General features: G+C 44.5%; 1 protein-coding gene across 2 annotated transcripts in view; it reads right to left on the bottom strand.

The window, feature by feature from the left end:
- Positions 1-12,765, bottom strand: part of syk (spleen tyrosine kinase) — a 39,650-nt gene extending 26,885 nt beyond the window's left edge. The window contains exon 1 of one of the 2 annotated variants that reach the window (XM_071351391.1): positions 12,512-12,765. The gene's annotated coding sequence lies outside the window, so the exon portion shown is untranslated. The remainder of the gene's footprint in view (positions 1-12,511) is intronic. The other variant, XM_071351392.1, reaches the window with a different exon arrangement.
- Between the last annotated feature and the right edge of the window lie 946 nt (positions 12,766-13,711).

Here is a 13,711-nt window from a genome sequence, read left to right as displayed (position 1 = left end):
TGTCCTTGTCGGATTCTTGTTTGATGTTTGCTGTTCTGTCCTTGTTCCGCCCTGTCGTGTTTTTGCCTTCTTCAGATGCTGCGTGTGAGCAGGTGTCTATGTCAGCTACGGCCTGTGCCTTCCTGAAGCGACCTGCAGTCTGTGGTCGCGTCTCCAGTCGTTCCTCTCTACTGACGAGAGGATTTCAGTTTCCTGTTTTGGATTTACCTTTGATAATATCCAGGAGAATCATTGTTTGTTTAATACTGGAATAAAGACTCTGTTTCTATTACGTCGCTTTTGGGTCCTCATTCACCAGCATAACAGAAGAATCCGACCAAGATGGACCCAGCGACTATGGATTCTCTCAACACTGCCGTCGAGTTCCAGGGAGCAATGCTCGGCAGACACGAGCAGGAATTGTTTGCTGCTCGTCATGCCGTTGAGACCCTGGCCGCTCAGGTCTCCGATCTCTCTGGACAGTTTCAGAGTCTTCGTCTCGTGCCACCTGCTACTTCCTGGTCTTCCGAGTCTCCGGAACCTAGGGTTAATAACCCACCATGTTACTCTGGGCAGCCCACTGAGTGTCGCTCTTTTCTCACCCAGTGTGATATTGTGTTCTCTCTCCAGCCCAACACGTACTCAAGAGAGAGAGCTCGGATCGCTTACGTCATATCACTCCTTACTGGTCGGGCTCGGGAGTGGGGCACAGCTATCTGGGAGGCAAGGGCTGAGTGTTCTAACGATTATCAGAACTTTAAAGAGGAGATGATACGGGTTTTTGATCGTTCAGTTTTTGGGAAGGAGGCTTCCAGGGCCCTGGCTTCCCTATGTCAAGGTGATCGATCCATAACGGATTACTCTATAGAGTTTCGCACTCTTGCTGCCTCCAGTGACTGGAACGAGCCGGCGTTGCTCGCTCGTTTTCTGGAGGGACTCCACGCTGAGGTTAAGGATGAGATTCTCTCCCGGGAGGTTCCTTCCAGCGTGGACTCTTTGATTGCACTCGCCATCCGCATAGAACGACGGGTAGATCTTCGTCACCGAGCTCGTGGAGGAGAGCTCGCGTTAACGGTGTTTCCCCTCTCCGCTTCTCAACCATCTCCTCCCACCGGCTCAGAGACTGAGCCCATGCAGCTGGGAGGTATTCGCATCTCGACTAAGGAGAGGGAACGGAGAATCACCAACCGCCTTTGCCTCTATTGCGGTTCTGCTGGACATTTTGTCATGTCATGTCCAGTAAAAGCCAGAGCTCATCAGTAAGCGGAGGGCTACTGGTGAGCGCTACTACTCAAGTCTCTCCATCAAGATCCTGTACTACCTTGTCGGTCCATCTACGCTGGACCGGTTCGGCTGCTTCCTGCAGTGCCTTGATAGACTCTGGGGCTGAGGGTTGTTTTATGGACGAAGCATGGGCTCGGAAACATGACATTCCTCTCAGACAGTTAGGGAAGCCCACGCCCATGTTCGCCTTAGATGGTAGTCCTCTCCCCAGTATCAGATGTGAGACACTACCTTTAACCCTCACAGTATCTGGTAACCACAGTGAGACCATTTCCTTTTTGATTTTTCGTTCACCTTTTACACCTGTTGTTTTGGGTCATCCCTGGCTAGTATGTCATAATCCTTCTATTAATTGGTCTAGTAATTCTATCCTATCCTGGAACGTTTCTTGTCATGTGAAGTGTTTAATGTCTGCTATCCCTCCTGTTTCTTCTGTCCCCTCTACTCAGGAGGAACCTGGTGATTTGACAGGAGTGCCGGAGGAATATCATGATCTACGCACGGTCTTCAGTCGGTCCAGAGCCAACTCTCTTCCTCCTCACCGGTCGTATGATTGTTGTATTGATCTCCTTCCGGGGACCACTCCCCCTCGGGGTAGACTATACTCTCTGTCGGCTCCCGAACGTAAGGCTCTCGAGGATTATCTGTCTGTTTCTCTCGACGCCGGTACCGTGGTGCCTTCTTCCTCTCCCGCCGGAGCGGGGTTTTTCTTTGTTAAGAAGAAGGACGGTACTCTGCGCCCCTGCGTGGATTATCGAGGGCTGAATGACATAACGGTTAAGAATCGTTATCCGCTTCCCCTTATGTCGTCAGCCTTCGAGATTCTGCAGGGAGCCAGGTTCTTTACTAAGTTGGACCTTCGTAACGCTTACCATCTCGTACGCATCAGAGAGGGGGACGAGTGGAAAACGGCGTTTAACACTCCGTTAGGGCATTTTGAATACCGGGTTCTGCCGTTCGGTCTCGCTAATGCTCCAGCTGTCTTTCAGGCATTAGTTAATGATGTACTGAGAGACATGCTGAACATCTTTGTTTTCGTTTACCTTGACGATATCCTGATTTTTTCACCGTCACTCGAGATTCATGTTCAGCACGTTCGACGTGTACTCCAGCGCCTTTTAGAGAATTGTCTCTACGTGAAGGCTGAGAAGTGCGCCTTTCATGTCTCCTCTGTCACATTTCTCGGTTCTGTTATTTCCGCTGAAGGCATTCAGATGGATCCCGCTAAGGTCCAGGCTGTCAGCGATTGGCCCGTTCCTAAGTCACGTGTCGAGTTACAGCGCTTTCTCGGTTTCGCTAATTTCTATCGGCGTTTCATTCGTAATTTCGGTCAAGTGGCTGCCCCTCTCACAGCTCTGACTTCTGTCAAGACTTGCTTTAAGTGGTCCGGTTCCGCCCAGGGAGCTTTTGATCTCCTCAAGAAGCGTTTTACATCCGCCCCTATCCTTGTTACTCCTGACGTCACTAAACAATTCATTGTCGAGGTTGACGCTTCAGAGGTGGGCGTGGGAGCCATTCTGTCCCAGCGCTTCCAGTCTGACGATAAGGTCCATCCTTGCGCTTACTTTTCTCATCGCCTGTCGCCATCGGAACGCAACTATGATGTGGGTAACCGCGAACTGCTCGCCATCCGCTTAGCCATAGGCGAATGGCGACAGTGGTTGGAGGGGGCGACCGTCCCTTTTGTCGTTTGGACTGACCATAAGAACCTTGAGTACATCCGTTCTGCCAAACGACTTAATGCACGTCAAGCTCGTTGGGCGTTGTTTTTCGCTCGTTTCGAGTTCGTGATTTCCTATCGCCCGGGAAATAAGAACACCAAGCCTGATGCCTTATCCCGTCTCTTTAGTTCTTCTGTGGCTTCTACCGACCCCGAGGGGATTCTCCCTGAAGGGCGTGTTGTCGGGTTGACCGTCTGGGGAATTGAGAGACAGGTAAAGCAAGCACTCACTCACACTGCGTCGCCGCGCGCTTGTCCTAGTAACCTTCTGTTCGTCCCTGTCTCTACTCGTCTGGCTGTTCTTCAGTGGGCTCACTCTGCCAAGTTAGCTGGCCACCCCGGCGTTCGGGGTACGCTTGCTTCTATTCGCCAGCGGTTTTGGTGGCCTACTCAGGAGCGTGACACGCGCCGTTTCGTGGCTGCTTGTTTGGACTGCGCGCAGACTAAGTCAGGTAACTCTCCTCCTGCCGGTCGTCTCAGACCGCTTCCCATTCCTTCTCGACCATGTTCTCACATCGCCTTAGACTTTATTACCGGTCTGCCTTCGTCTGCGGGGAAGACTGTGAGAGCCGCCAAGAAACGTAGGATTAAGAGTCCTAGGTATTGTCGCGGTCAGAGAGTGTGGCTTTCCACTCGTAACCTTCCCCTTACGACAGCTTCTCGCAAGTTGACTCCGCGGTTCATTGGTCCGTTCCGTGTCTCTCAGGTCGTCAATCCTGTCGCTGTGCGACTGCTTCTTCCGCGACATCTTCGTCGCGTCCACCCTGTCTTCCATGTCTCCTGTGTCAAGCCTTTTCTTCGCGCCCCCATTCGTCTTCCCTCCCCCCCCCCCGTCCTTGTCGAGGGCGCACCTATTTTCAAGGTACGGAGGATCTTGGACATGCGTTCTCGGGGACGTGGTCACCAGTACTTAGTGGATTGGGAGGGTTACGGTCCTGAGGAGAGGAGTTGGGTTCCATCTCGGGACGTGCTGGACCGTGCGTTGATTGATGATTTCCTTCGTTGCCGCCAGGGTTCCTCCTCGAGTGCGCCAGGAGGCGCTCGGTGAGTGGGGGGGTACTGTCATGTTTTGTCATTGATTATCATGTCTTGTCCCTGTGCTTCCCTCTGCTGGTCTTATTAGGTTCTTTCCCTCTTTCTATCCCTCTCTCTCCTCCTCCCTCTCTCCCTCTCCCGCTCTCTCTCTCTATCGTTCCGTTCCTGCTCCCAGCTGTTTCTCATTCTCCTAACGACCTCATTTACTCTTTCACACCTGTCCCCTATTTTGCCCTCTGATTAGAGTCCCTATTTCTCCCTCTGTTTTCCGCTTCTGTCCTTGTCGGATTCTTGTTTGATGTTTGCTGTTCTGTCCTTGTTCCGCCCTGTCGTGTTTTTGCCTTCTTCAGATGCTGCGTGTGAGCAGGTGTCTATGTCAGCTACGGCCTGTGCCTTCCTGAAGCGACCTGCAGTCTGTGGTCGCGTCTCCAGTCGTTCCTCTCTACTGACGAGAGGATTTCAGTTTCCTGTTTTGGATTTACCTTTGATAATATCCAGGAGAATCATTGTTTGTTTAATACTGGAATAAAGACTCTGTTTCTATTACGTCGCTTTTGGGTCCTCATTCACCAGCATAACATGAACACCAGGCGGGCTGTGGCATTCTGAATAAGTTTCAGGGGTTTGAAACATGCGGGTAGCCCAGCCAACAGAGAGTTGCAGTAGTCTAGACGGAAGATGACAAGTGCCTGGATTAGGACCGGCGCCACTTCCTGTGTTGAGGAAAGGTCGTACTCTATGGATGATGTAGAGTATGAACCTTCGGAAGTGCGTCACTGCTTTGATGTTTTCAGAGAATGACAGGGTGTTGTCCAGGGTCACACCTATTTTTTGAGGTTGGAATTTAGCACGTATAGCTCATTAACACGTAGGGCGCAACGATTGGTGTCACCTCGTTAAGTCAGTATGTGTTACACCTGTGCTGATTGCCATCTCGTTAGCGGGAAGGTGTTTAACCTGTGCTGATTGCCATCTCGTTAGCGGGAAGGTGTTTAACCTGTGCTGGTTGCCATCTTGTTAGTTGGAAGGTGTTTAACCTATGCTGGTTGCCATCTTGTTAGTGGGAAGGTGTTTCACCTATGCTGGTTGCCATCTCGTTAGTGGGAAGGTATTTAACCTGTGCTGGTTGCCATCTCGTTAGTGGGAAGGTGTTTAACCTGTGCTGGTTGCCATCTCGTTAGTGGGAAGGTGTTTAACCTGTGCTGGTTGCCATCTCGTTAGTGGGAAGGTGTTTCACCTATGCTGGTTGCCATCTCGTTAGTGGGAAGGTGTTTCACCTATGCTGGTTGCCATCTCGTTAGTGGGAAGGTGTTTAACCTGTGCTGGTTGCCATCTCGTTAGTGGGAAGGTGTTTAACCTGTGCTGGTTGCCATCTCGTTAGTGCGAAGGTGTTTCACCTATGCTGGTTGCCATCTCGTTAGTGGGAAGGTGTTTAACCTATGCTGGTGCCATCTCGTTAGTGGGAAGGTGTTTCACCTATGCTGATTGCCATCTCGTTAGTGGGAAGGTGTTTCACCTATGCTGGTTGCCATCTCGTTAGTGGGAAGGTGTTTCACCTATGCTGGTTGCCATCTCGTTAGTGGGAAAGTGTTTCACCTATGCTGGTTGCCATCTCGTTAGTGGGAAGGTGTTTCACCTGTGCTGGTTGCCATCTCGTTAGTGGGAAGGTGTTTAACCTGTGCTGGTTGCCATCTCGTTAGTGCGAAGGTGTTTCACCTATGCTGGTTGCCATCTCGTTAGTGGGAAGGTGATTAACCTATGCTGGTGCCATCTCGTTAGTGGGAAGGTGTTTCACCTATGCTGATTGCCATCTCGTTAGTGGGAAGGTGTTTCACCTATGCTGGTTGCCATCTCGTTAGTGGGAAGGTGTTTCACCTATGCTGGTTGCCATCTCGTTAGTGGGAAGGTGTTTCACCTATGCTGGTTGCCATCTCGTTAGTGGGAAGGTGTTTCACCTATGCTGGTTACCATCTCGTTAGTGGGAAGGTGTTTCACCTATGCTGATTGCCATCTCGTTAGTGGGAAGGTGTTTCACCTATGCTGGTTGCCCTCTCGTTAGTGGGAAGGTGTTTCACCTATGCTGGTTGCCATCTCGTTAGTGGGAAAGTGTTTCACCTATGCTGGTTGCCATCTCGTTAGTGGGAAGGTGTTTCACCTATGCTGATTGCCATCTCGTTAGTGGGAAGGTGTTTCACCTATGCTGGTTGCCCTCTCGTTAGTGGGAAGGTGTTTCACCTATGCTGATTGCCATCTCGTTAGTGGGAAAGTGTTTCACCTATGCTGGTTGCCATCTCGTTAGTGGGAAGGTGTTTCACCTATGCTGGTTGCCATCTCGTTAGTGGGAAAGTGTTTCACCTATGCTGGTTGCCATCTCGTTAGTGGGAAGGTGTTTCACCTGTGCTGGTTGCCATCTCGTTAGTGGGAAGGTGTTTAACCTGTGCTGGTTGCCATCTCGTTAGTGCGAAGGTGTTTCACCTATGCTGGTTGCCATCTCGTTAGTGGGAAGGTGTTTAACCTATGCTGGTGCCATCTCGTTAGTGGGAAGGTGTTTCACCTATGCTGATTGCCATCTCGTTAGTGGGAAGGTGTTTCACCTATGCTGGTTGCCATCTCGTTAGTGGGAAGGTGTTTCACCTATGCTGGTTGCCATCTCGTTAGTGGGAAGGTGTTTCACCTATGCTGGTTACCATCTCGTTAGTGGGAAGGTGTTTCACCTATGCTGATTGCCATCTCGTTAGTGGGAAGGTGTTTCACCTATGCTGGTTGCCCTCTCGTTAGTGGGAAGGTGTTTCACCTATGCTGGTTGCCATCTCGTTAGTGGGAAAGTGTTTCACCTATGCTGGTTGCCATCTCGTTAGTGGGAAGGTGTTTCACCTATGCTGATTGCCATCTCGTTAGTGGGAAGGTGTTTCACCTATGCTGGTTGCCCTCTCGTTAGTGGGAAGGTGTTTCACCTATGCTGGTTGCCATCTCGTTAGTGGGAAAGTGTTTCACCTATGCTGGTTGCCATCTCGTTAGTGGGAAGGTGTTTCACCTATGCTGGTTACCATCTCGTTAGTGGGAAAGTGTTTCACCTATGCTGGTTGCCATCTCGTTAGTGGGAAGGTGTTTCACCTATGCTGGTTACCATCTCGTTAGTGGGAAGGTGTTTCACCTATGGATGCAAAGACTGATAGTCCATGAGATGAACATGATCAGTTCATATTTATGATAATGGTAAGATTAGACAGTTGTTCTAAAATTGGGCAATGATAAGTTATTTGTATTGCTATCAATTGGTTATGGCCATTGAATACCAGGTAATCTTACAGTTTGTGCTTTTACAGTAATAAGATACTATAACTTTAACAGTCTCCCTCTCATCTTCAAGGAAAACTTGAAAAGCCTTCTGACTTTTTGGACTGACAACGTTTTCAATGGTAACTAGCAATTGGTGAAGGAATGAAACTGATGAGTCATGCTAATTCTTTGGTGGAAAGTGTCTGAGGTAGTAACCCTGGCCTGAGCATAGACAGGTATTAACCCTGGCCTGAGAACGGACAGGTATTAACCCTGGCCTGAGGACAGACAGGTATTAGCCCTGGCCTGAGGACAGACAGGTATTAGCCCTGGCCTGAGGACAGACAGGTATTAGCCCTGACCTGAGGACAGACAGGAATTAGCCCTGGCCTGAGGACAGACAGGTATTAGCCCTGACCTGAGGACAGACAGGAATTAGCCCTGGCCTGAGGACAGACAGGTATTAGCCCTGGCCTGAGGACAGACAGGTAGTTACCCTGGCCTGAGGACAGACAGGTAGTAACCCTGGCCTGAGGACAGACAGGTAGTAACCCTGGCCTGAGGACAGACAGGTATTAGCCCTGGCCTGAGGACAGACAGGTATTAGCCCTGGCCTGAGGACAGACAGGTAGTTACCCTGGCCTGAGGACCGACAGGTAGTTACCCTGGCCTGAGGACAGACAGGTAGTAACCCTGGCCTGAGGACAGACAGGTAGTAACCCTGGCCTGAGGACCGACAAAGATAAGACTGCCAGATAATGACTCTGATGTCAGCCATGTCCAGTGTGATTCTTCACTGAAGTTATCCAATATAATTCATCAAATATTTTATAGAGGGTACAACCCCAAAGGTTCATGAGAAATATCTCTTTAACCTTCGATACCAATACATTTTCTCTTAGAAAATTGGTTGGGGGGGGGGAAATAATGTAAGTTAATAGACCTTTAATAAAGGTCAAGGTGCAAAAAATCTGTTTGGGTCACTCACTGCAGACACAATAACACATTTGCTTCATGTACAGTGCCTTCAGAAAGTATTCACAACCCTTGACTTTTTCCACATTTGTTGTGTTACAGCCTGAATATAAAATGGATTAAAACTGGCCTACACTTAATACCCCATAATGTCAAAGTGGGATTATGTTATTTGAAATGTTTACAAATGAATAGAAAAGGAAAACTTGAAATGTCTTTAGTCGATAAGTATTCAACTCCTAAATAGGTTCAGGAATAAAGAAGTGCTTAACAAGTCACATAATAATGTGCATGGACTCGATCTGTGTGCAATAATAATGTTTAACATGATTTTTTAAATCTCATCTCTGTACCCTACACATACAATTCATTATCTGTAAGGTCCCTCAGTCGAGTAGCAAATTTCAAACACAGATTCAATCACAAAGACCAGGGAGGTTTCCCAATGCCTTGCAAAGAAGGGCATCTATTGGTAGATGGGTAAAATAAAAAGCAGACATTACATTTCCCTTTGAGCATGGTGAAGCTATGAATTACACTTGGATGAGGGATCAATCCAACCAGTCAATACAAAGATTCAGGCGTCCTTCCTAACTCAGTTGCCGGAGAGGTAGGAAACCGTTCAGGGATTTCACCATGAGGCCAATGGTGACTTTAAAAGAGTTACAGAGTTTAATGGCTGTAATAGGAGAGAACGGAGGATGGATCAACAACATTGTAGTTACTCCACAATACTATCCTAATTGTGAAAATAAGGAAGCCTATACAGATTTAAAAAAAAATTAAAACATGCATCCTGTTTGCAACAAGGCATCTAAAGTAATACTGCAAAAAATGTGGCAAAGCAATTCACTTTTTGTCCTGAATACAAAGTGTTATGTTTGGGGCAAATACAATACAACATATTACTAAGTACCACTATCCGTATTTTCAAGCTAAGTGGTGGCTATATCATGTTATGGGTATGCTTGTCATCGGCAAGGACTGGGGAGTTTTTCAGGATAAAAAATAAATGGAATGGCGCTAAGCACAGGCAAAACCGGGTTCAGTCTGCTTTCCACCAGACACTGGGAGATGAATGCCAAATCTACACTGGAGTTGCTTGCCAAGAAGACAGTGAATGTTCCTGAGTGGCCGAGTCACAGTTTTGACTTAAATCTACTTGAACAAATGTGGCAAGACCTGAAAATGGTTGTCTAGCAATAATCAACAACCAATTTGACAGAGCTTGAAGAATTTTTAAAATAATAATGGGCAAATGTTGCACACTCCAAGTGTGAAAAGCTCTTAGAGACTTACCCAAAAAGATGCACAGCTGTAATCGCTGCCAAAGGTGCTTCTACAAACTATTGACTCAGGGGTGTGAATACTTATGCAAATTAGATATGTCTGCAATTCATTTTCAATACATTTGCAAAAATGTCTAAAACATGTTTTCACTTTGTCATCATGGGGTATTGTGTGTAGATGGGTTAGGGGAAAAAATCTCTTAAATCCATTTTGAATTCAGGCTGTAACAAAACAAAATGTGGAACACGTCAAGGGGTATGAATAATTTCTTAAGGCACTGTAAGTGACCTAGAAAAATGCTGACAAACGGTCTCAATTATAACTAAACCAACTTAACCATAGACACATTGAATTAACGGAGGTTACAAATCATTAACAGAATTTAGTTCTAATTGGTAATGTATACATTTTAGACTAAACATGGCTGGGTTTCTACAAACATTCTACAATGAACTGAAAACAATGGAAGATAGACATCCTGTTGTAGCCTCAAACTAGCAGCCCACCAAAGACAGATAGACAGACGCAGAGGTGTGAACTAGCCTTTTACTGATTTTTTTTTTAACTTCAGGTGCTAAAAAAGAAGAATGAGGAGGATGAATATATAAGTGCTCTGTGTTCATATATGACAAGGAGTCAGTACCACAAAAGATTCAAATAGAAAGCAGTGCAACTGTTTGGTACAAAAAGGTCATTGCTATGGTAACCATGCCCCCCAAAGCAGCACAAGAAGACAAAAAGAATGAGTTGCACATTTTTTTAATGTACATTTTACAGTTGAATTATTACAGCTATTTTCCTTGTATTTACTTAGAAATGGTAAAAGGCCATTACACAATAATCTCACGATAAGAAAGTTTGCAACTCTTTCTTGTTTCCGATGAGTACCATTTTTTAAAGAAGTTAAGAAATGTCTTGTTTTCTGTGAATTAAGAACCAGAACGTACCAACTGTTATAGTGTGAAACTGGAACTATCCGTTTAGTATTCTAAATACAAAGGGCAGAATTTTATTGAAGCACAGATTGTTAACATAACACTCTTCCTGCAACAAGTTATGTTTTATTAAACTCAAAAATATTTATTCTTTCTACATTTCTTTAAAAAACAAAGTTGGACCACATGAAATGACATGGGTATTGATTGTCAATGGAAACCTAAGAAGTCAATAAATTAAATTCCTGTCTATCTTTTATTTATAAACCTTTGACCATTCAATTATCTCTCTTTGGTTGTTCCTTTTATGTATTAATAGGTAACTGAAATGAAGAAATGTTTTATAGGTACCAGCACAGCTGGTACCTACACCAGCACAGCTGTAGTACATTTGCACTACAGTATATTTTAAATGAATTCAATTCAAATACTCCACAAGGAACAATTAAGAAAGCAGGAGTGGTTTATTTAACTGTGAATTGGTGGACTCAAAATTTGTTTTAGCATCAACTAAGAATGATATTTGAGTGGATTTCAGAGTATCTTGTGCTGCGTAATACCTCCATCTATTACTACTGTATTTATTGTATTTATTTTACCTTTATTTAACTAGGCAAGTCAGTTAAGAACAAATTCTTATTTGCAATGACGGCCTACCAAAAGGCAAAAGGCCTCCTGCGGGGACGGTGGCCTGGGATTTAAAAAATCAAAAAATACAATATTGAATTATAAACCAATATGAATTAGAAGAGGATGGATTTGTTTTTTCATTGTAGGCCTCCTTTATAACCTGAATTCAACAAGAAGTCAATCAGATCTCACCCCAAAAATGTCCAAATGTGGAAATGAAGAGATGAGAGATTAGACAGTGGCATCACATGTTCAAAACGAGAATGGTTTTGAGGCTGATTAGTCTTTGATAGTTCAATCGTCTGCCAATGTACATCACAAAGTAGAAATTATTTTGAAAAATGTATCTTTCTAATGCAACAAAGGCTAGCAAACCAAAGATCTTATCAATTGTCAGGAACCAACAAGATGCATCTACAAGCTGCGGTGTATCAAGAAATATATGGAAATACCAACTCAATTCTTAAAAGTCTAAGCGGCTGGGGGGGGGAGGGGGGGGTTCTACGCTGACACAATTCTCTTTCTTTGACCATAGACTGAATTCAATAAGGAAAGGTTCAAGGCTGAACTTTCCCTTGAATGCCTTAACTTTAACGTTCCCTTAAATTCCATTATTTTTACTTTTTGATTTGTGTGTATTGTAGTGAATTGTTAGATACTGATACTGCACTGTTGGAGCTAGGAACGCAAGCATTTCGCTACACCCGCAATAACATCTGCTAAATATATGTATGTGACCAATACAATTCAACGCCAAAGTCCTCTCGGGTGATACCTACTCAGTGAGATCTGCCACAAAGATCATTCTCAATTCAGAGATGAGTCTTAGGTCAGCACAAACAAATCATCACACCGCCCATACAAATTAAGTGCTGGAAAAAGTGATATAAATGAAATATAATGTTTTTCACCAGCATACAATTCAATATTTTACAAATCATATGATTCTTATCCACTGTTATTGTTATCATTCTTTTAAAAATTTACTCAAGAAATGTTAACACAAGACTTTGTCACTGTGACCGAGCTCATCGAAATGGTTGGCTTGAAATGTGTTAAAGTTTTCCCTCAAAATGTGTTGAAAGGAACGCAGCAACAAAGCAAGACAACACTGACAAAAAAAGACACATATTTACTTAAAGTTTTTTAAAAAGTGAGGGAGTTGAATAAATCTTTGGTAGGACTGCTACTGTGCTGTACATCGTCAGACTACTCCCAAGGCCCAGTCTGCTGATCCATCCAGGCACCCTGTTGCCTGACCCTAAACAATTGACTTTCCTAACAACAACAACAACTACAGTACTACCATCTCTGACCTCAAGCACAATATGAATCGAAACTTATCCAAACCATTATGTACGGTATTAGGTGAATGGGACTTTACCTTGGAAGAAACGACTACTCCTCTGCTCCACTGCTTCTATCTGTGACCCTGCGCTGAGGCGACCATGTTCAACTGCTAGCGGGCTGAGCAGGATGTGAGCAGGTCACTTCAAATGTTGCAACACCAGGAACCGTTTCGTCTGAGGGCCTACACATTTCAAAACACCACAATACAAAAATATCAACTACAACAACACAATAATAAGTCAGTTTACTACTTTAATACATATGTATGATATCCTCTCACACTGCAGTGAAGCACATAATATACAGTATATTGTGAATTGGGAGTGTTTTTTTAGGCTTCCTCATTTTTTAAAAGTCGCTAGCTGCTACTTCCTGTCTTAATGACTTTACTTCCCTTTTTTAATCTGAAACACTGACCAGAGTGAATTTGCTTATTACAGTAATGTAGTGACTTAACGTGAACAATAATGGGAGCAGTTGAAAAGTAAAGTGTGAAGAATTGATGCTGAAGCCAAGTGAAATTAAATGCATTTGCTCTCAATTTAGATAAAAGCTTTTTACAATATGTTGCTTCATTTTCTTTTCAATTTGTAAATATGTTTTACAAATTAATCAGATTCAAGACAGTCTTGTTATTGGTCATACCCTACCTATGCATTAATGTACAGCACTTTATACTCCATACTTATGTAGTTCTAGACTTATTCACAGTGATAGACAGTCGAATGCTGAAGGTACTTGATTGTTGTTAACAAAAAACAAATTCATAAAAAAATGTAATTGAAAGGAATTGAATGTTAAAAATGTAAGAAATATCTGTAACTTAATCTTCGATAGTCGGACAGCTGCAAAAGTTATAGTAGACGTCTTTAATATTTCCATCAAAAATACCTTGTTACTGTTGTTGTCACAAAATAGTTTAAACTGTTGTGTGTGTGTGTGTGTGTGTGTGTGTGTGTGTGTGTGTGTGTGTGTGTGTGTGTGTGTGTGTGTGTGTGTGTGTGTGTGTGTGTGTGTGTGTGTGTGTGTAACCAGTCATGTATGCCAATCAGGCCACATTGACTGCACAACTCAGGAAGTCACAGCTGGAGTGCTATACATATACAGTTAGCTTGGAATTCATGTAATGCCCACTGAACACCCTCAAAATATGTTAATACCAAAGTTCAGCAGATACATTTGTAAAAAACTGTCAACAATTACAAACATTATCACTTGCTTATCAAACATATGG

Source organism: Salvelinus alpinus, chromosome 18 (genome assembly GCF_045679555.1).
Source record: "Salvelinus alpinus chromosome 18, SLU_Salpinus.1, whole genome shotgun sequence".
In the NCBI taxonomy this organism is placed as follows: Eukaryota; Metazoa; Chordata; class Actinopteri; order Salmoniformes; family Salmonidae; genus Salvelinus; species Salvelinus alpinus.
Note: the sequence above shows the minus strand (reverse complement) of the source record. Positions and strands in the feature narration are given on the sequence as shown.